The sequence below is a fragment of the Amblyomma maculatum genome, chromosome 8 (genome assembly GCF_055883805.1).
Source record: "Amblyomma maculatum isolate TAMU_Amacu chromosome 8, ASM5588380v1, whole genome shotgun sequence".
NCBI classification, from domain to species: Eukaryota; Metazoa; Arthropoda; class Arachnida; order Ixodida; family Ixodidae; genus Amblyomma; species Amblyomma maculatum.
The window spans coordinates 21,952,781-21,972,804 of NC_139351.1; the positions used below are offsets into that span (position 1 = coordinate 21,952,781).

At 47.8% G+C, this 20,024-nt stretch overlaps 1 pseudogene; it reads right to left on the reverse strand.

Moving 5' to 3' along the window:
* Positions 1-10,140: 10,140 nt before the first annotated feature.
* On the reverse strand, positions 10,141-13,490 carry LOC146180697 (uncharacterized; annotated as a pseudogene).
* Positions 13,491-20,024: the final 6,534 nt, after the last annotated feature.

Below are 20,024 nucleotides of genomic sequence, written 5' to 3' on the forward strand. Positions count from 1 at the left end.
CGGCGGGTTCAGCATCGTATATGCATGATGTGATGTGATAGCTTTATTTTTCCACCAGATAAGAAAGCCCTCAATACCCGCCCCCGGCACGCAGGCCTAAGGAGCGGGAGAAGAGGATTCCGCAGTCAGAAGCAGGCAAAGAGGTCTTGGCCCTTCGCGGCTTCTTCCGCAGGCGGATGCCTTGTTGCAGGGACCTCGCTCCGCAGCAGGGCTTCCCAGGCTTCTCTGCAATTTGTTTGTTTTAGCCCCTGTGAAGCTAGCACAGTCCCAGATTATATGGTCGGGGGTTCCTCTCTTCCTACAGTGCCTGGATTTATCGTTTCTTCTACTGTTCAGCTGGACATAATATGCCCAGACCGGGTTTACAAAGTTCCCAGCTTGCAGGTGCCGCCATGCGACTGCCTCCCTATTTTATAGACTTTTATCCGGTGGTGGCACCAGTCTCCTGCTTAACCTGTAATTTTGAAGAATCTCCGTGTAATTTTGCAGACGCACGTCCATTGTCCGGCAGTTGGGCGGCTCCACAGTTACCCGGAGGTAGAGAGCACGGGCTAACTCATGGGCCGCTTCGCTGCCAAAAAAAGACTTGTGTGCAGCGGTCCAAATTAGCAAATTTTTCTATTTAGTCGTCTTCTGGCCAGAATCTGTCACTTCCGGCGAGACCCTACCCTTTCCAAAATTCTAAATTGCCATTTTGCTAACGCCCCGCCGGGGTGGCGCAGTGGTAAGACGCCCGACTACTGTGCCGGAGTTCCCGGGTTCGAACCCGACCTCGGCGGCTGCGTTTCGATGGAGGCGAAACGAAGTGGCGTCCGTGTGCTGTGCGATGTCAGCTCACGTTAAAGATCCCCAGGTGGTCGAAATTACTCCGTAGCCCTCCACTACGGCTCTCCTTTCTCTCTTTCTACTTTCACTCCCACCCTCATTCCTTCCCTTACGGCGCGGTTCAGGTGTCCACAGAGCAAGTGTGACAGATACTGCGCCTTTCCCTTCCTGTGAACCAACCAACCAACCAACCATTTTGCTATCGCTGATTATGAAATTGGCTTGCGTTCTCTCGTAAGCGAGCGCAATTGCAACTTCTTCAGCCGTTTCGGCGTTGCGGTTTCTAAGGGTGGCGGCAGATACCAGGGCACCTCGGCCTTCGAGCACCGAGGCGATCGCCGCCCCCGTTTTGCCACTTGCCTCTTCCACGTACGCAACCTACTTGCTGTCCATCGAATCGAAGCGTCTGATTAGTGCTTCTGCTCTGTTCTCCCTCCTCTCTGTGTTGAATATGGGATGCATGTTACGAGGGAGGGGGGAATGTTTATATTTTCTCGGCAGTCCTTTGGGATACTTGATTTTTCTCGTAGTCCCCTATCTACCTGCAGGCCTAACATTTCGGGTATAGTTCTGCCCGTGGACGTTCGACTTAATATTTCCAGCTGCAAAACTCTGAAAGCCTCCTCGTCCCAGCTATTGTGCACTCTAATAGAATATGCCTGAATATTTTGGTGACGTCATCACCAGTCATGTCATGACCGGATGGACTTCAATGTTACTTCCGGTTATTAGACACGGCTGGATGTGGCATCATGCTGAAGTCACAACATGTCATGATGTCAAGGCCGTTGAAGTCACCGATTACGAGGCCGACGGCGACGAGGACGCAAAACGCAGTAACGGGCGCCAAAGGGCTGCACTCTAAAAATGTTCCGAGATAACTGCAGATGCTGCACAGGAGAAATGCCTAACCCGGAGGGTTGCTGTGTCGGTATCGAGATGTGTAAGAGGAATTCAGTCAGTGAAAGATACAGTGCCTTTGCATTCCTGCAAATCAATTATAGAACGTAAGTGAACTTTGATGCATTCAATGGAACGCTAGTTGTGTTCGATAAGGGACGCGAGATATACCATGTGCAGCAGCAATGCTCAGGCTTTCGCATTTTTGCACTGTAGATTCTGCAGTGCGTTGCCGCAGAATCTACATATTCTGTGTAAAGAATCTGGAGTTTCTGCAGTGATCTCGGAATTTTTCAGACAGCAGTTCGTTGATTACATCTCTACACACTTTCTAACCTTTTCCACCCATTAGTGCACGCAAATGATGGCCTTAACCACTCATTCCGTTTCAAACATTTCAAATTTCCCGCTGCAAGAAGTTCGGACTAGGTTACAGGAAGTCGAATACCACGGTCGCTTTTCTAGGCGCCCCTGTGCTGTGCGATGTGAGTGCGCGCTAAATAACCTCAGGTGGTCGAAATTTACCGGAATCGTCCACTGCGGCATCTCTCCTATTCTGATGCTTTCGAATGTTAGACCACACAAATCAAGCAAAGCGTGACCCCTTCGACGTCTACATTACTCCTCCCGGCTATTTCGATGTATTAATGAATAAAGTAGCTGTAAATATATAAGTACTGAACCATTTTGCAACCTGCACCCCTATACTTGACGCTCTATATGATGATTCCATTAATTTTCCGATATACCACAAACTCTTTTACAACAAGGACAAGCTGATGACCACGAGAAACCCGCCTACATAGCCATACAATGCTTACGCATTATTAATAAATTGCCAGGTTTGAATACATCTATAAGATATGAAGGCGAAAGCCTAGTGGGATGCTAACTTGGTCTGCTGAAGTTTGTGTTAGTGTTACTGTTAACCTGCTCTTCAAATTTGTGACGATCATATTCGTCGCCAGCTGTCGAACTTTGTTGATAATCAGTCTCCTGATCGGCTGTCGAAGTTGGTGGTCGGCGTTCGGAGAGCGAGTAGGGCCGCTTGTTGTTTCCTTCAAACCTTTGCCACGACTTCTTCCACGGCCGCTTTTCTCGAAACAGCGGCTACGATTAGGGGCATTTCCATCTGCCCTAGCCTCTTACGCCATAGAGTACACTCTCTTTGCTCCCCGGTCGGGGCTAGAACATGGTGCACCAAACCCACTGCTATGGGGAATTAACCTCTGTGCCCACTCGGCGACGTACACAGGATATGTCATTTTATAGTGTAGACCCCAGATTCGCCCCCAATACGAAGGAAATTTCAACAAAGATTTGCTACATTTCGATGGAGGCGAAACGCCAAGGCGACCGTGCGCTGTGCGATGTCAGTGAACTTTAAAGATCCTCTGGTAGTCGAGATTATTAAAAGCCTCCCGTTACGCCTCCTCTTTCTTCTTTCATTCCACCTTCCTCCAATTCCTGTCTGGGTCGTTCAGGCGTCCACCACAAGTGCGACAGATATTGAAAATTTTCTAACTTTTTATAACAAACATTTCCGGGCCCCTGCAGAATCTGCACTGAAGAACGCGTAAGCCTCAGGGGACTCAACGAGTGAGAAAGTGGCATAGTTGAGGGCTACAGTGTAAGTTAACCTACACTGACATTGTTACACGGAAGCCTATTGGTTTCACCCACATTGAAACAGCAGTCTTGGAGCCCCAGCAGAAACTCGCGTACATCATAGCAATAGTCGAGAATATTGACTACTGCGCCACCGCGACATGGCATATTCTATAAACCAATAAATCAATTTACATAGTTTACAAATTTAAAAGGTGCAAATATATCTCGCCTTCTGTGACACAAATAAAGGGCGTTCATGAAACCCGCTTCCTAGTACACACAATAGGCTTAGATTCTCTGTGCTCAACACTATTTTTAGACATTCATATTGTAGCGAAACCTGCATTGGCCACGAATGGCACAGAATGGCCTTCAGCCGTTGCCTAGCAGCCAGCATAGCTGGCGGACGCCGGCGCTCGCCGCGGAGCCGCCGCCGTCGTCTGGTATGACATCACACCACTTAAATCAAATGTAGACGCAATTCACTGCAATGCAGAACGCCTTCGCCAAGAGGTTGACTACATTAGAAAAGACGATGACACAAATGCACCAAAAATGACTAGCGCCGTAAAAATGAAGACTCTGGTGTGGCAGTCGGACTGCCGCGGCTTCCAACGAACGCGAGCGCTCTTGCAACAGCACTTGTAGCAGAGCGAAGCAATACTTTTAGCTATAGCCGTTCACCCCGGATGGGTCTGGGACAGATAGGTCACCGCCACCTGTGGCGGGAGCTTGCCTGCCACAGCATTTTTATCTGTTGTAGGCCGTCATTGCACCCACCACCGTTTCGGTGGTGGACGACGGCTGTTGTTGCGGCGCGCGTCTTTCTCTCCCTCTTCCTTTTCTTTCTTCTCTACTTTCTCTTCTGCCTGCAAGAACCTCGGCGGCTGCGTTTTGATGGAGGCGAAACGAAGAGGCGTCGTGTGCTGTGCGATGTCAGCGCACGTTAAAGATCCCCAGGTGGTCGAAATTACGCCGTAGCCCTCTACTACGGCTCCTCTTTCTTTCTCTCTTTCCACTTTCACTCCCACCTTCCTCCCTTCCCTTACGGCGCGGTTGCGGTGCCCACAGAAAACAAGTGAGACAGTTACCACGCCTATCCCTTCCAATAAATAAATCAGTTTTAAATCTGTCTACAAGAGGCAGCGAAGGCCCCGCCGGGGTGGTGCAGTGGTAAGACGCCCGACTACTGTGCCGGAGCCCCCGGGTTCGAACCCGACCTCAGCGGCTGCGTTTCGATGGAGGCGAAACGAAGAGGCGTCCGTGTGCTATGCGATGTCAGCGCACGTTAAAATCCTCAGGTGGTCGAAATTACTCCGAAGCCCTCCACTACAGCTCCTCTTTCTCTCTTTCCACTTCCATTCCCACCTTTCTCCCTTCCCTTACGGCGCGGCTAAGGCGTCCACAGAAAACAAGTGAGACAGTTATCGCGCCTTTCCCTTCCTATAAAATCAATAAAAAAATCAATCAGGCAGCGGAGGTGGCTAAGCTACAGAGCCAGTAGCAGGCCCGTGCATTTTCTTTTCCTTCTTCCTACACAGCCACAAAAAAAAAATCACAACCGGAAAAGGTCTACCCAAGTTATCTTGATGTTAGGCGTTCAAAGGTGGGTGGGGGGGGGGGGGGTAATCCGGCATGTCCACGCTAGTTAAAAGGAACATAGCAGTAGTCGAGCATGCGGCCAACTTCCGTGACATTGAAGCTGTATTAATCGAAATTATCACTGGTCGCAAGGAAGAGCCTAGTCTCTTCATCGTAATCGTCTATAGCACCTCCCAGCAAAGAAAGGTACGTTTCGGCGCCCTCTTCCGCAAAGTGATCAGAACGGCAGGAGACAATCCTCCTATAATTGCAGGAGACTTCAATGCCGCCCACCAAGAATGGGGCTACAATAGACACGACCCCAAGGGTAGGCAACTTTGGAATTATATACATGAGCTCGGCCTCACCATCCTGACGGACCCTAGCTGTCCGTCCAGGATGGGAAACAGTGTCAGTGCAGACAACAACCCGGACCTTACCCTTGGGAAAAAATGGCAGAAGCGCTCTAGAAAACCATAGCTCAAAATTTCGGCAGCGACCACTTCGTTCTGGCTCTCACCCTCTGCAAGGGTGTCAAAACACGTTGCTTCAAAAACCCCAAAATCGCCGATTGGGAAAACAGGGAAATCAGGGAAAACAGCGAATCGGGAGACGAAATCCAAAACAGAAAAATGGTCCGAGACACTTAAAAAACATGTCGAGAAAGCAACCGCTACCCTCTAGAGGACGACACGCCGGTGACAGTTGACAGCAAACTCCTTCATATGTGGGAAGCGTAATACGGCATGGAGAGGCGTCTCCGGCCGCACAGATGGAACAGGAGCCTTAGGCGAAGGATAGCAAGATATAAGAAACAAATTGAAGATTACGCAGTAAACCTTTGCGAACAAAACTGGTGTAGGAGGTGCGACGAGATGGAAGGGAATATGAGCCTTGCTAATACTTGAAGCCTACTCAGACACCTACTTGATCCTGACAATTCGAAAACTCAGTCGGGCATCAGACTAAGACTGACGAAAGCCAGACACGCGTTCGAGGGCACGGACGAGGAACTCATGGCGAAACTAATTAACATGTACGTAGGCGACAAACAAACCTTACCCCTGCCGGATTACGAAGGACACTCAAAAGAGGCCCTTGACGCGCCGATGATGGAGGCAGAGGTTTGCGCCTAAATATTAGGCCTAAAAACAAAATTGACTCCCAGCCCAGACTCACAAGCAAGGTTCTCCAAAATTTGGACGATACCTTCATCAGCACGCTCACGAAATACATGCGCGTCGCATGGGACAGAGGCCGCCTCCCACAACTGTATAAGACGGCAAACGTAATTTTTATACCGAAGCCAGGCAAACCCCGAAACTAGAGAACTCACGACCAATCTCTCTAATGTTATGTATAGGAAAATTGATGGAGCGTGTAGTCCAAACGCGACTAACGTGTTTCATGGAGCTAAACGACCTGTAGCCGCACGAAATGGTTGGGTTCCGGCCCGGCCTTTGCACACAGGACGTAATGCTCCGCTTGAGATACATCAGCGAAACCAGGGACGCGAGGATACTACTAGGTCTAGACCTGACAAAGGCGTTCGGTAACGTAAAACGCGCGGAGATTCTTTCTAGCCTCCAAGAATTGGGGGTCGGAAAAAAGGCATACGACTATGTAAAAGCCTTCCTGTCGGGTAGAACAATAAAGTTTCAGGTCATTGAATCCTGCACCGTCAAAATAGGAAGCAGGGGCAAGCCGCAAGGTTCGGTGCTGTCCCCGTCCTTTTTTAATGTTGCCATGCGAAACATCCCGGTAGAACTGAGGAAGGTTGAAAACTTGAAATTCAGCATATACGCCGACGACTTCAACCTGTGGGCCACGCAGGGGAGAGACGAGCATCGCGGAACACTTACTGGCGGCGACGGACACCGCGGTGTCCAACGCGGCCGAAAGGGGCCTCTTGTGCTCTCGACAAAATCCGGACTGTTTATCTACAAACCGAAGGCGCTCAGGTGCAAACGCCAGGTAAACATCAACACAACAGTAGACGGCCAAACATTGCCGAAAGTCGAACAAATTAGGATCCTGGGGCAGTTTCTACAAGCAGATGGGTACAACGATACAACGGTAAAGAAACTAACGCAAACGCCGCGCAAGTGACGGGTCAGTTCAGGGGAATCGCACTTCCGAATCGGCGAAACGAAGAGGCGTCCGTGTGGTGTGCGATGTCAGCGCATGTTAAAGATCCCCAGATCCCCAGTTACTGCGTAGCCCTCCGCTACGGCTCCTCTTTCTCTCTTTCCACTTTCACTCCCATCTTCCTCCCTTCCCTTACGACGCGGTTGCGGTGTCCACAAAAAACAAGTGAGACAGTTACCGCGCCTTTCCCTTCCTATAAATCAATCAATCAGGCATCGTAGGTGGCTCAGCTACAGAGCCAGTAGCAGGCCCGTGCGTTTTCTTTTCCGTCTTCCTACAGCCACAACAACAACCATTTCGCCACAAACGCTTTCGCCCCATCGCGCTTTAATATTCCAGTTCCGCTACAATTTTAAAGCCGCCGCTTTGAAATGCTGGTCTAACCTATCATGGCAAATAAGGCAACAGCTAAATTCAGAATTAAGGATGTCGCAATGTAGCAGGACAGAATGGGAGAAGTTTCAGCGTTCTTTAACAGGATTCAACATCTCTACACGACTAATGCTATAGGGACGCCATTGTGAAAGCCTTCAGCAATATCCACCACCTGTAGTTCAACGTGCAATCTTATCGCACAGTACATGGGTTCATTGATTTTCACCTACAGTGCAAAGCAATTGTGCGCATATTTGGGTTGAGTAATGAAGTGGCCTAGCCAATAATCTATCATGCTTGATCCTGACGTAGTATATGTTCATTTGTCACATACCACTTTATGTTCATATGTCACGTAGCACAAATTCGATGAATTTTTAGGTGGAGATATTGTACTACTGGAAGCGCACAGCAGGTAAATGGTGTCAATATTCCAAATTACTGTGAGAACGGAGCAGACAATGAGCACAAGGACGGGACTTCGCGTCCCTGTCGTGGCATGTGTAGCTTCAGTGAGGAGTCAACAAAAAATGCCCACGATTATGCTACTTAAGTTAAATTGGTTCACAGGAAGGGAAATAATGCGAAATTTGAGCGCAGCTCATCAGCTGTTTCATCTTTTCGATAAATTGAGGCAAAACAAAGAGGCGTCCGTGTGCTGTGCGATGTCAGGGCACGCTAAAGATCCCCAGGGGGTCGAAATTACTCCGAAGCCCTCCAGTACGGCTCCCCTTTCTGTCTTTCCACTTTCACTCCCACCTTCCTCCCTTCCCTTACGGCGCGGTTCAGGTGCCCACAGAGCAAATGTGACAAATACAGCGCCTTTCCTTTCCCGTGAACCAATAGAGAAAAAAAAGAGGCAAGGATTTCGAGCAAGGCACATAAGCACAATTGCATACTTCTTTCTTTTTTTAATTTTTCACACGTATTCCTTCAAGAAACACTCCACTAACAGTTCTTGGCTGTCATGAAAGAAGCTTTGTGGTCCGTGAAATGAAGAGAGCAATTGAGTTATCGGGAGGTTGCGGGAGGCAGCGCGTGGGTCCATAGGAACGTTGCGCAACGAACAGATAGCGACTCGCTGACGCCGCTAGCGAGTGAAGCGAGCCTGGAAGCGAGTGAGAACGGGATGCACGCACCGTGATCCGCCGCTGTACGGTTGCTTTCTGCGGATGAAAGATGCGAGCGCTTTTGTATCCACCTCCGGACCGGTCGTCTCGGTGCGCCCGCATACTTGCGGAGCGGGTCGGCGTTTCCGCAACCGGTGAGCACCCTCGCCTCCACTCAGGAAGAGAGGGGGGGGGGGTCTCCTTTTTCTGCATGGCAACGACGGTGTTCTACGCAGCACGTTGTGTTCACTAGCTAGCGACGTCAGTCAGTCGCTGCTAGCGCTGCCTCCGGCGACCCCCTTTTTTTTTCCTCGTGTGCTCCGGTAGCTGCTCGCGCTCCTGCCCCCATCATTCGCCGCTGAGTGTACCCCCCACCTCCTCCTGCGAGGCTCCGGTGGCCAAAGCGCCGGCTTGAACGGGGGGGCTGAAAGGGGGGCGGAACTGGTTACGAGGCCGACGCCGACGCCGCCGCGAAACCCAGGAACGGCCGCCAAAGAGCTGCGCTCTAAAAAATTACGAGGAACTTCAGCAACTGAAGTAGTGAAAGACGAATTGTTTTTTAATTTGTCAGATGAAGGAAAAGGCGCAGTACCTGTCACACCTGTTGCTGTGGACACCTGAACCGCGCCCTAAGGGAAGGGAGAAAGCCTGTGTTCTCTTGTCTAGCGCTCCTGCCATCTGCAATCCCACACTTGAACGCGCGCCAAGGAACGCCACGCGGCAGGAGCGATGGCGTACCATCCAAACGCACACTTGTCGGAGAAAGATACTGCGCCTTTCCTCCAGAAATATCATTTTCTCTAGCGTTCCTGCCATCTGCAATCCCACATTTGAAAGCGCTCCAAGGAACGCCACGCGACAGCCGCCGCAAACATTTGGTGCCAGTTTAGCCCCGCCGCAAGCGGCGTTGACCTACATGTCCCAGCCCCGTAGAGCCAGGGACAGCCACGTTTCACAGAGCGCGCATTCATGTGTGGCATTGCATATGGGAGCGACACATCCCGCCTCAGCCAATCAGAACGCACCCCGCCTCGGCCAATCAGAACGCCTCAAAAGCGGCACACACTTTGTCCACGACAGCATGAACCAAAACAGGATATCGCCTTGATAATACGAGGGAGTTTAGCGACTAAAGTAGTGAAAGGCAAAATACAAGTCTCACCTTGTCTAGCGTTCTTGCCGTCTGCAATCGCACACTTGAACGAGCGCTAAAAACGGCACGCGACAGGAGCGATGGCGTACCATTCAAACGCACGCTTATCGGAGAGCGTGTGATAGATTCGCCGCCTTTCCTCCAGGAGTCTCATCTCGTCTAGCGTTCCTGCCATCTGCAATGCCACACTTTAACGAGAGCCAAGGAACGCCACGTAACAGCCGCCGCAAAAGCGGGACGCACTTTCTTCATGACAGTATGAGCCATTAAAGGCTTTCCTCTTAATAACGTACTCTGGCTGCTTGCGGCATAGAGCCACAGGTAGCGGGATGCCACAAAAAGAAAGGTCTCTGTGGTCAGCATTTCTCATACAACGCAGCGTTGGTTTACGACTGCACTCCTGGGAGCGGTCTATGATAGCTCTCAAATGTTGTTTGGTTAGTTCTCAAAATGGAGTGAAGGTTGAGGTACCTGTGTTGCTGTCAGAGTCTGAGAAAGTTGAACGCTGGGTAGTAGCTCGAGGGGCGGCTGCGGTGATTCCATTCCGAAGACTCGTGCATTGAGGCTTGGAATCTGAACACGTCCTCGGCCTCGGCCTGGTGTTCGCTTGGCCACAGCTGAAGGAGCCAGAGTATCACCGTCACATGCAAGTTCCATGGTGTAATATTTTCTGCCTAGTGGCGGCAAGAGACGCTTCGAAATATCTTCTTCTTCTTCTCCCCCGTGGTACGGATGCTTCTTCTTATCAAATTCTTCTTCTTCTTCTTCTGCTTCGGTACATATACGCCGGTTTTCACAGTTTCTTCTACCAAATAATGTCTTCTTGTTTGTTTGAGTTGTTGAACATACTTTACGACTAGGAATGTTTGTGGCTATGAATGGAGGTAACCGGACGTAGGCAGTCCAGTTTGCATAGGTAGTCCGTCATTTCAAATTTCTCTGACCTGACCACTAAGGGAGCCATACTTGGCAAAATGAAATTAGAATTTAGACGGTCTCTTAAGAAGAAAAGGGCAAAAGTCTACCACCCTTTCCTACCATTTACCTCTCATAGTTTGCCTCTTGTATGTATGTATGTATGTATGTATGTATGTATGTATGTATGTATGTATGTATGTATGTATGTATGTATGTATGTATGTATGTATGTATGTATGTATGTATGTATGTATGTATGTATGTATGTATGTATGTATGTATGTATGTATGTATGTATGTATGTATGTATGTATGTATGTATGTATGTATGTATGTATGTATGTATGTATGTATGTATGTATGTATGTATGCACGTATGTATGTACGCATGTATGTATGTATGTATGTATGTATGTACGTATGTATGTATGTATGTATGTATGTATGTATGTATGTATGTATGTATGTATGTATGTATGTATGTATGTATGTATGTATGTATGTATGTATGTATGTATGTATGTATGTATGTATGTATGTATGTATGTATGTATGTATGTATGTATAACTTTATTATGGAGCCGGCAAACGACGGTCTAAAGCGTCGTGACGCTGGCCAAGCGACGACCCGGGGTTATGCCCTACTCTGCACTATCTCATTTGGCTCGTTTGTGGTGGGTTGTGAGGCTTCTGCTTTTCGAGCGCACCCCGGGCCTGCTGGAGGGCCCATAGTTGAATGTCCTTGTCTGTATTTTGCACAGCACTTTGAAGTTCCGGCGGGTATGTCCTGGATGGAGCTTTGGTCGGGAACCTGGCACATTCCCACATGATGTGCCATTGGTCCGCCGGACCCACTTGACATACATACACTGCACATATCACTCGTGTAAATGTCTGGGTGGAGGACGTGTAGCACTGCCAGGGCTAGGAGTGACCCTGTTTTCATTTGCCTTAGGATAACCGCTTCTTCCCGAATAAGTGCCGGGTGAGGCGGCGGCATTGTCCATCGATCTAGGCGGTAAAATTTATTAACTTCCTCGTAACTGGTCATTCGGTCGTTTGTTTCGAACCACCACTCAGAACGGTCCCTCTCGGGGGTGCGGAAGGTAAACGCTCGCGCCGCCGAATGGGCTGTCTCGTGATTCGGTGAGGATGCACAATCTCCCGCGTGCGCCGGGAACCACTTGATGTGGATAGTGTTGCCGCGGTGTTGGAGCTGGAGCTTACTGATGATGGCGGCTGCCGACGCGCACACTCGCCCCTTGGCAAAGTTGCGCACAGCGTTCCTCGAGTCGCTGAGCACGGTGCGACACTCGGCCTCCGAGATCGCCAGGGTGATGGCAACCTCCTCGGAGTCTGTGGCGTCCGTGCACCTCACGCTCGCTGCTGGTATCTTGATGCCGGTAGCCGCCGCAACGGCCACTGCCACGAATTCTTCTCGCTTATATTCTGCAGCGACCACGAACCGGGCATGCGGTTCCTGGGCGTGCTGCTCGACGAGGGCTTTGGCCCGCGCCTGCCGCCGTTCTTGGTTGTACTCGGGGTGCATGGTTTTCGGGATGGGGTCTACGTGGATGTGGGCCCACGCTTCATCGCTGATCTTACACGGTTGCCGACTGGGAGCTCGGGGATTGTAACCCAGAGACGTCGATATCCTGCGTCCTGTCTTGGTGGTAGAGAGATGCTCCATTTGCGCAGTGAGCTGCGCCTCGGCTATTTCTTCTAAGATGTTATGCACGCCGAGCTGCAGAAGCTGATCCGTACTCATGGTTTCCATTAACCCCAGCGCCGTCTTGTAAACCCGTCTGATCAGCGAGTTTGTCCTGACAGTGACCTGCCAGTTGAGGTAGGCCGCAACCTAGGCGATGTGACTGATCACGAACGACTGGACGAGGTGCAGAAGGCAGTCTTCACGCATGCCTGCCCGTCGTGTCGAGACTCGGTGTATGAGCCGGATAGCGCCCATTGCCTTGGTGGTAATCTTGTTGATGGTCTCGTCGTTGCGGCCGTTCTTGTTTAGTAGCAGGCCCAGCACCCTGATCCTGTGAACTTCGGGGATGCGCTGCCCCGGTGCAGTCACTCACGATCCTTATGTGATCTCAGTCCCGAGGGGGAGCGCGTTTCTGTCCTGGTTTTAATAGTTGAGGAGGAAGAGCTCGGATTTGGCGGACGAGCACACTAGGCCTGTGACGTCAAGGTGTTGCTGGATGGCAGTAACAGCCTCTTGGAGCTGCTGCTCAATGCTGGCGTCGGCGCCGCCTGCCGCCCACAGGGTAATTTCGTCGGCGTAGATCGTATGCCAGACGCCGGTCCATTCTACTGCCCTCGCTACTCCGATCATGACAAGGTTGAAGAGCAAAGGCGAGATGGCTAAACCTTGCGGGGTGCTCGTGCTGCCGAGCTTGTGTTCGGGGAACATAAGGTCTCCGGCGTGCACTTCCACCGTGCGGTTGGACAAGAAGTCTTGTATGTAATTGTAGCTCTATACCCCCATGTTGAGTCTCGATACTTGTGCTAATATGGCTGAGTGTTTGGCTTCCTCGAATGCGCTTTGTATATCAAGTCCCAGAATTACTTTGCTGTCTTGTATCTTGTTGTCGAGTATTTCTTGTTTGAGTTGTAGCATGGCGTCTTGTGTGCTTAGTCTGCGCCTGAAACCGATCATCGTATTCGGATATAGGTTTTCCTTTTCCAGGTACTCTTGGCAACGGTTTGCAAGCACGTGCTCTAGCACCAAGCCCACGCAGGACGTGAGCGAGATGGAACGCAAGTTGCCGATGACCGATGGCATGCCCGATTTCGGGATTAGGATTGTTCTTGCCGTTTTCCACTATCAGGGGAGCTTGCCCGAACGTCAGCATTCGTTTTAGTAGCGGGTTAGGGCCTCGATCGATGCATAGTCGAGGTTTCGTAGCATCGTGTTGGTAATAAGATCGGGGCCGGCTGCTAAGCGGGTGTTGAGCTCGTGCAGTGCTACCCGTACCTCTCAAATGGTAATGTCTCGGTCGAGTCACGCGTTGGGCAGCTCCCCGTATGGCGGGTGGGTTTCCGTTGGCGTGTATGGCAGATACTTGGCTTCCAGGTTCTTGATAACTACGTCTTTTCCTTGTTGCAGTGTGGTGGCGTGTATTAGGCAGGCCAAGCGATCGTGCTGGTGTGACTCGGTCTTAGTTTTGTTTAGGAGGTGCCAAAAGAGATTCCATGTGCAACCGTTCATTGCAGTGCAACATAATATTGTAATAATTGGTTCACAGGAAAGGAAAGGCAAGTATCTGTTACACTTGTTTTTATGGACACCGTAGGGAAGGGCGGTAGGTGGGAATGAAGGGGAAAGAGAGAAAGAGGAGCCGTAGTGGAGGGCTGCGTACAATAGCTAGTTTAGAGCAGAGGAAAGGCGCGGCATCTGTCACACGTTTTTTGGCAAGTGTCGGCTTGGACAGTACACCATCGCTATAGTCGCGTGGCGCTCTTTGGCACGCGTTTAACTATGGGAATGCAAATGGCAGTAACTCTAGACAAGTCGGAAGTTAGCGCCTGTGTGGCGGTGTGTGTCCATCGTCCTGGGGGGAAAAGGGTGGCTGTTCCTGGCCCTGATGGGGCTGGGACAGGTAGGTCACCCCCGCTGGCGGTGGGGGCTACCTTGCCACCGAATTTTTATGTTGTGCGCCGTCATTGCACCCACCACTGCTTCTGTGGTGAACGGCGGCTGTTGCGGCGCGCGCGCCTTTCTCTCCCTCTCCTTTTTTTCTCTATTTTCTGTTCTGTCCGCACGAGGCAGCTGAGGGGGCTCAGCTACAAAGCCAGTAGTAGGCCCGTTCATTTTCTATTCCTTCTTCCTACAGCGACAACAACAACAACGTCGTCCTGGTGTTGCGCTTCTTATATAGCATTGATCAGTAGCGACTTGCCCAAATTTCTACTCTGGTGAATCATATTTCTAGTTCTTCGGGCATCTCTTTACATGTCTTCTAAAACCCATATGCGACCGTATCCTTGATTGCTGCTACAGTTTGCAGAGCATGGTCTGTTGCTTTCTGCATCCTCTCCGCTATTCTACCTGACAACGTGAGAGGTCTATATTGGATTGAGTCCTTCCGCAGGGTACTGCTGAAGGGTTTGCAAGATAATTAGAATTCCACCGTTACGCATGCATTTCGGGAGGGATTTTAGCCATGCACCTGCAACGTGCTCTTGCACGAAATTCCACAAAGCGCCAGCTTCGCGAGCATTTGCTGTTAGCAGAGCGTCAAACGAAGCTCTCTAGCAAGTCGATTTGAAAAATCTTCGCTCCCGGTGCTCCCCTAAGTGCCCTAGCAAGGTGAACAAAGTATTCGTCCCTGACGGTGTCACGATTTAGCAGGACGTCACAGAGGCATGGGCCCTTGGTTCCAAGTTTGCAAGGCAATCTCCGAAAGCAGAACGGTCACTTTGTGTGCTCCCCTCTGAAAAAGAGAGAGTTTTTGCTGCATTCTTCACGATGCATTCGATGAGAATGTCCACCGAGCTGCGACATAGGTTTTAAGGGTCGTAGGAAGGTCTCCCTTCCCAAGCGCAATGCACAAGCCATGCAGCTATGTGACAAGCTCAATCTTGAAAAAGTGGCAAAGAGCATTACAAATAACAAGCGCCTCTTCCTAGAATTCTGTGTTTTTCAGCGCAAAGACTCATGAAGTCGATGCACCCCTTAGGGTTTTAATTTCTGAACAGGACACTTGACAGAAGTCAATCGCTCTGTTTCTCTAAGAAAAATTTCATATTTTGCCTGTCAATGACCCGTGTCTTGTAAGAAATTCAGAGGTTGTTAATGCTGTAAAATTGTAAAATAAATCCATCTATCTATCTATCGATCCTTCGTTACGGTGCGGTGGCATTTTAAAATGAATCAAGGCTGCCTGTTGATAGTCTTTTAAAACTGCTGTTTTATCTGCGCTCCACTTTCATAAATTAGCACACCATCGAACCTTGAGGCCGTTACGTCATTTTGAGCATTGTAAAGGGTGTTTTCACCCGCTACTATTGACTAGCGAAATGCCTACTGACTCCTAGATAACATTTCTTAATATTTAGTTTAAATTGACGAACGACCACATTTGCTGATGCTATTCACCTCGCGCCAACAAACCACTTCTACCATATACGTCAGCACATTCTAAACTCGTGAAGCAACGCATTATTAACCTGTGCACGGAAAACGCCTTTGAAAAGTCCTGCCCCCACAAATGTACATCCAGCGTTCATGAACAACTCACAAGGTTCCTTGAAGCGGGTTACCCTAAGAATTTGGAGGGTTCAGTCACCGAAAACAGCCCGAAAAATGCAGACTTCGGAAAAACGTGGCACTACAGAAGAAACGAAGAGCAAGTTGGCTGTCATTCTTTACATGCATTGTCGCGCGCACAATCTCAAGAAAATATGAAAAAGGGGAAACGTTCGCGGGGCGTTTTAAGCCACAGAGCAACTCAGTGTGTTATGCAAAAGATGCCTGCCCTCCGCACATCTCTCCCAAAAGCAGCAATGTACCACCTGTGACAGGAAAAGATTTCTTAAATGTACTAAGGGCATTCTGTACAATATTCCGCTCTCTTGAGGCAATCTTGGACAATTTGACAATCTGGTATGTGCCTGAACGAAAGGCTTCGGGAGCACAAAAACAACATGAAGACATATACCGGCAGCAATCTAGCTTTGCGTTGCAATGATTGAAAGAGCGTACCTTTTTAGAAATGCTCACTCGTTGCCAAGAGTAGAGATAAGCTAACTCGGGAAATTGTGAAAGCTGCACAGATTGCTGCCTTGCATTCTTCCATTTCCTTGTCTAAACAAGAGTTGGCTTTCTTGGGTTAAAAACGTCCGTACTCTCCCATTTGTTCGCAAATGTTTTTCAATTTATAGTTATTTTTTTCTTCGGTCAGCGCATGCGCCACTTTTGCTCAGGTTTCGTTCGACGTAGTTTTTGGCTTTCTTCGCCAGTCGGAAGTTAGTGTCTGTGTTGTGGTGTGTCTTGTCTCCTTTTTCTGTCCGTCGTCCTGGTGTTGCGCTTCTTGTAAAGTATGGTGTATGCTTGTTATGTGGAGGTCTTCAAAGCAAAAGAGGGGAAAATTCCTCGGCTTTCATTATGTAGTGTGATATGAAGAACGGACTTCGCCATAAAAGAAAGCCTTGAGGATAAAGTAGATGGTGGTTTTGAGCTGGCGTGTTTGTGTGAGGGGGGAATGTTGCCAAACAACACTTCATGCACCGGGTGCCGCAGGCCCTAGTTCGCGCTATAAATGTAGTGCTTTCATACTATACAGAAGAATGAATAAACAGGTCATGCGGGCAGCAAACATGGGCACTATCTGCACTTTTTCCCTCATATTTATTGTTCCGTCTGTGTTGCAAACCATCAACAGGTAGTGAGACTTATATGCAATAGGTACCTTGAACACATTATTGTTTTTTCGAAGTAACGTCGGAAGGCTATCCGCGTTGTTCAAGTATTACCGATGAAGCAACACAACTTTACAAAAAACAACGGCTGTGAGCCATCACATGCATTTATTTTTCGTTTTAGAAAATGTTTCAAGTTATACCAATATCTATGTCGGTTTGTGTAAACTAAGCTAGCTTCTTTTTTGCAATATTATTTTTACAGAGTGCTAAAAGAAGTGTAAAGAAAGAGAGAAAGATTGAATAGTGACAAGTAGCCTCTTTTATCGATGATGATTATGTGCCGCCCATGACATGAAAAATCTTTCCGTCGGTTAACAGCTATCCAATGAATGGATCAGTCATGCAGTGCTGCATGAGAGACCACTGAAGAACCTATACTTCCTACAAGTTAATAAAAATAAGAAAGCATGGCCATGAAGCTGAAGGCTCGTGACCTACCAGGCAAAATGCGGTGGCGCTAAGGAGGACCTTTATAGTGCCGGTAGTAAGGATAGCAGTTATCTGCTTTATTCCTCTTTACTTGGCAGGAGCACCACTGAAGTATAGGCGCCCACACCTACTATAGCTTTTTCGCGCTGCAAGAGCACTTCTCGGAGCTTCGACAGACTTTCAAGATGTTGTGCATTTATTGAAAAACACAAGGTTGTGGCCGATTGAGCTTTCCACTGAATCTGAATGGGGAACAAATGTAAAAGCACACAACCAATTAACGTTATTTTTCGGCCTGAGTGGCCACTTCATTCGGCTACTTCAGTACTAGTCGTTGCTGTTTTAAATTTTTAATACCTCATTTCTAGAATATGGTCTACATCCTGATGGGCAGTTTTATGTTATCCAGTTGAGTTTCTAGTCAGAATTTACATTTTCAAGTAAAGACCTCATTCCAAATGGGCATCCTTTTATTTTCCACTTGGCTTTCCCATTATAATTTTCGTCCCAATTTATTTTCCATATACACGTCTTCTGGCTTTTGATAACATCCCAGCTGGAATGCGTACTCAGTCCCAACTGCGTAGTTTTCCCTGTTTGTAAACAAGCAATTTAACTTCATTATGGACCGCTAAGTTGTGGTCATCTTACTGGTTAGAAGTTTCACTACTAATAAATGTGCAGCCTGAATGGACCATTGTTATGCATGATGAAAGTGAAATTCGAATTACATTTAAATGGTGCATCGTATGCGTCTGTGTGTGTTGGCTAAAAAATTGAAGCAAGCTTATGATCATAGAATGCCCCTTAGACGCGTATGATATCCTGGTAAAATTAGACATAAACATTAGATTTCAAACGTCTTGACTGTTAAGCATTTTGGAACTAATTTTAAAGTCTAATTTGGAACCAGTAATTTCAATTCGATTCAGTTCTTTGTTTACCAGCATATTATATAGTCTCGAGGGCTAAATAAAATGTTCCAGCTAGCACTTCACCTAGGCCTTGGAGTCATTTCCAAGGGAATAGCAGACGTCAGCTAAGAATACAGTAAAATAAAAGTTGCATTATGTAGAAAAAGGTTCATGAACTAGAAACCAGCTGGAACATGTTTTGGTTGCCGAAAATGTATATTTCTAATTTTACATCTGGAAAACTTGCATTCTTTGATGTTTTGGCGATTTCAAAGATACCTGTTTAAGTGTTTGCAGTAAGATCAAAAATTTGTGTTTTATTGATCATAGAATATACTCAAAGTGAAAATGTGGAACAAATCAGAGTTAGGAATGTTTTGGTTAAAAATGGGAGTAGCTTTATATGCAGCAGTATCATCGAGCTAAGAAATATTTGACTATCCTGCTAAGAAAAATAGTAAACATTCAAGTGGCACTCATAGTATTTGGTAAAATTTAGTTGTTATATTTTCCAAGGAGGTGTCTTGTCAACTGGCAGTCAGTACTGTTTATGTATGGAATCCACATTTACTACAGAACCATTACTTTATATTTACCCGTGCGGTACTTGCCCACGCGAAACTACAAAACCTTATGTGTGGGGCTTTGTATAATTAAAGTTTAACCTTTTGGGGACGGACCGTACATCAAGATACTGCTCAGCCACTGAAGAAATCTGTTTGGTAATGTTTGCACAAACTTCGCGACTCAATGAAAAAATTTCACGCTAAGCATTGTGTGGGTTTCCACAGCGTCAATACTTTATTGAAGATCGTTAACTCCCTCTTATATACTATTCCTTATTTCTGGCTCGAAAAAAAAATGTTTTCCTCTTTTTTGTGTGCCTAATATTAGGCACTTTGAAACAAGGAGAACAAGTCTCATTGAGGTCAATTCCAGTAATAAACACACTACTATCATTAGCATACATGATGAACATTTGTCAATATGAATTTTGTCATTTATGTACAAATTCAACAAAACGGGGCCTTATACACTCTCTTGAGGTACTCCACAAAATATAAGGATGAATACTTTTGTTACTCTTAGTCTTATTATTTGAATGGGACTTGAATATACCTCATCCAATTGAAAACAGTGATCTTCAGATTCTTTAAAATATATTGGCATCTGCTCAGTTTTTCTTCAATACCTTTGCGAGTGAGTGGGATGTAAGAAAAGAGCTATAAAAGTTGAGCTTATGTTATTAGCATTCCGTCGCATGGTCTTCATTAAATGTGAAGCATCTTTGTCCAACTTTCGCAAATGTATGCTATTCCCATAATTTTGACTTGCTTATAAAAAAAAATTGGCACAGAGCTAAACAGGGGTAGAACTGTTGCCGGTTAAGTAGGCTCCAAATTGTTTACTCTGGGCCAATATTCAAGTTGGAAATGGCATTTCTAGTTTCGCCTCAGCAGTATTGTTTTTAATCTTTGAACAATGCCACACCGCCGCGGTGCGGTCTGTCTCTAGGTGGTTACGCCAGCGCGGCTCTTTAGCCCCAGTTAAAGTTTCGCCAATGGCAAAGTAGTGTAATATTTATTTGAAAATCAGCCAAAAAAATTATACTGAAAATCTGGCAACCAT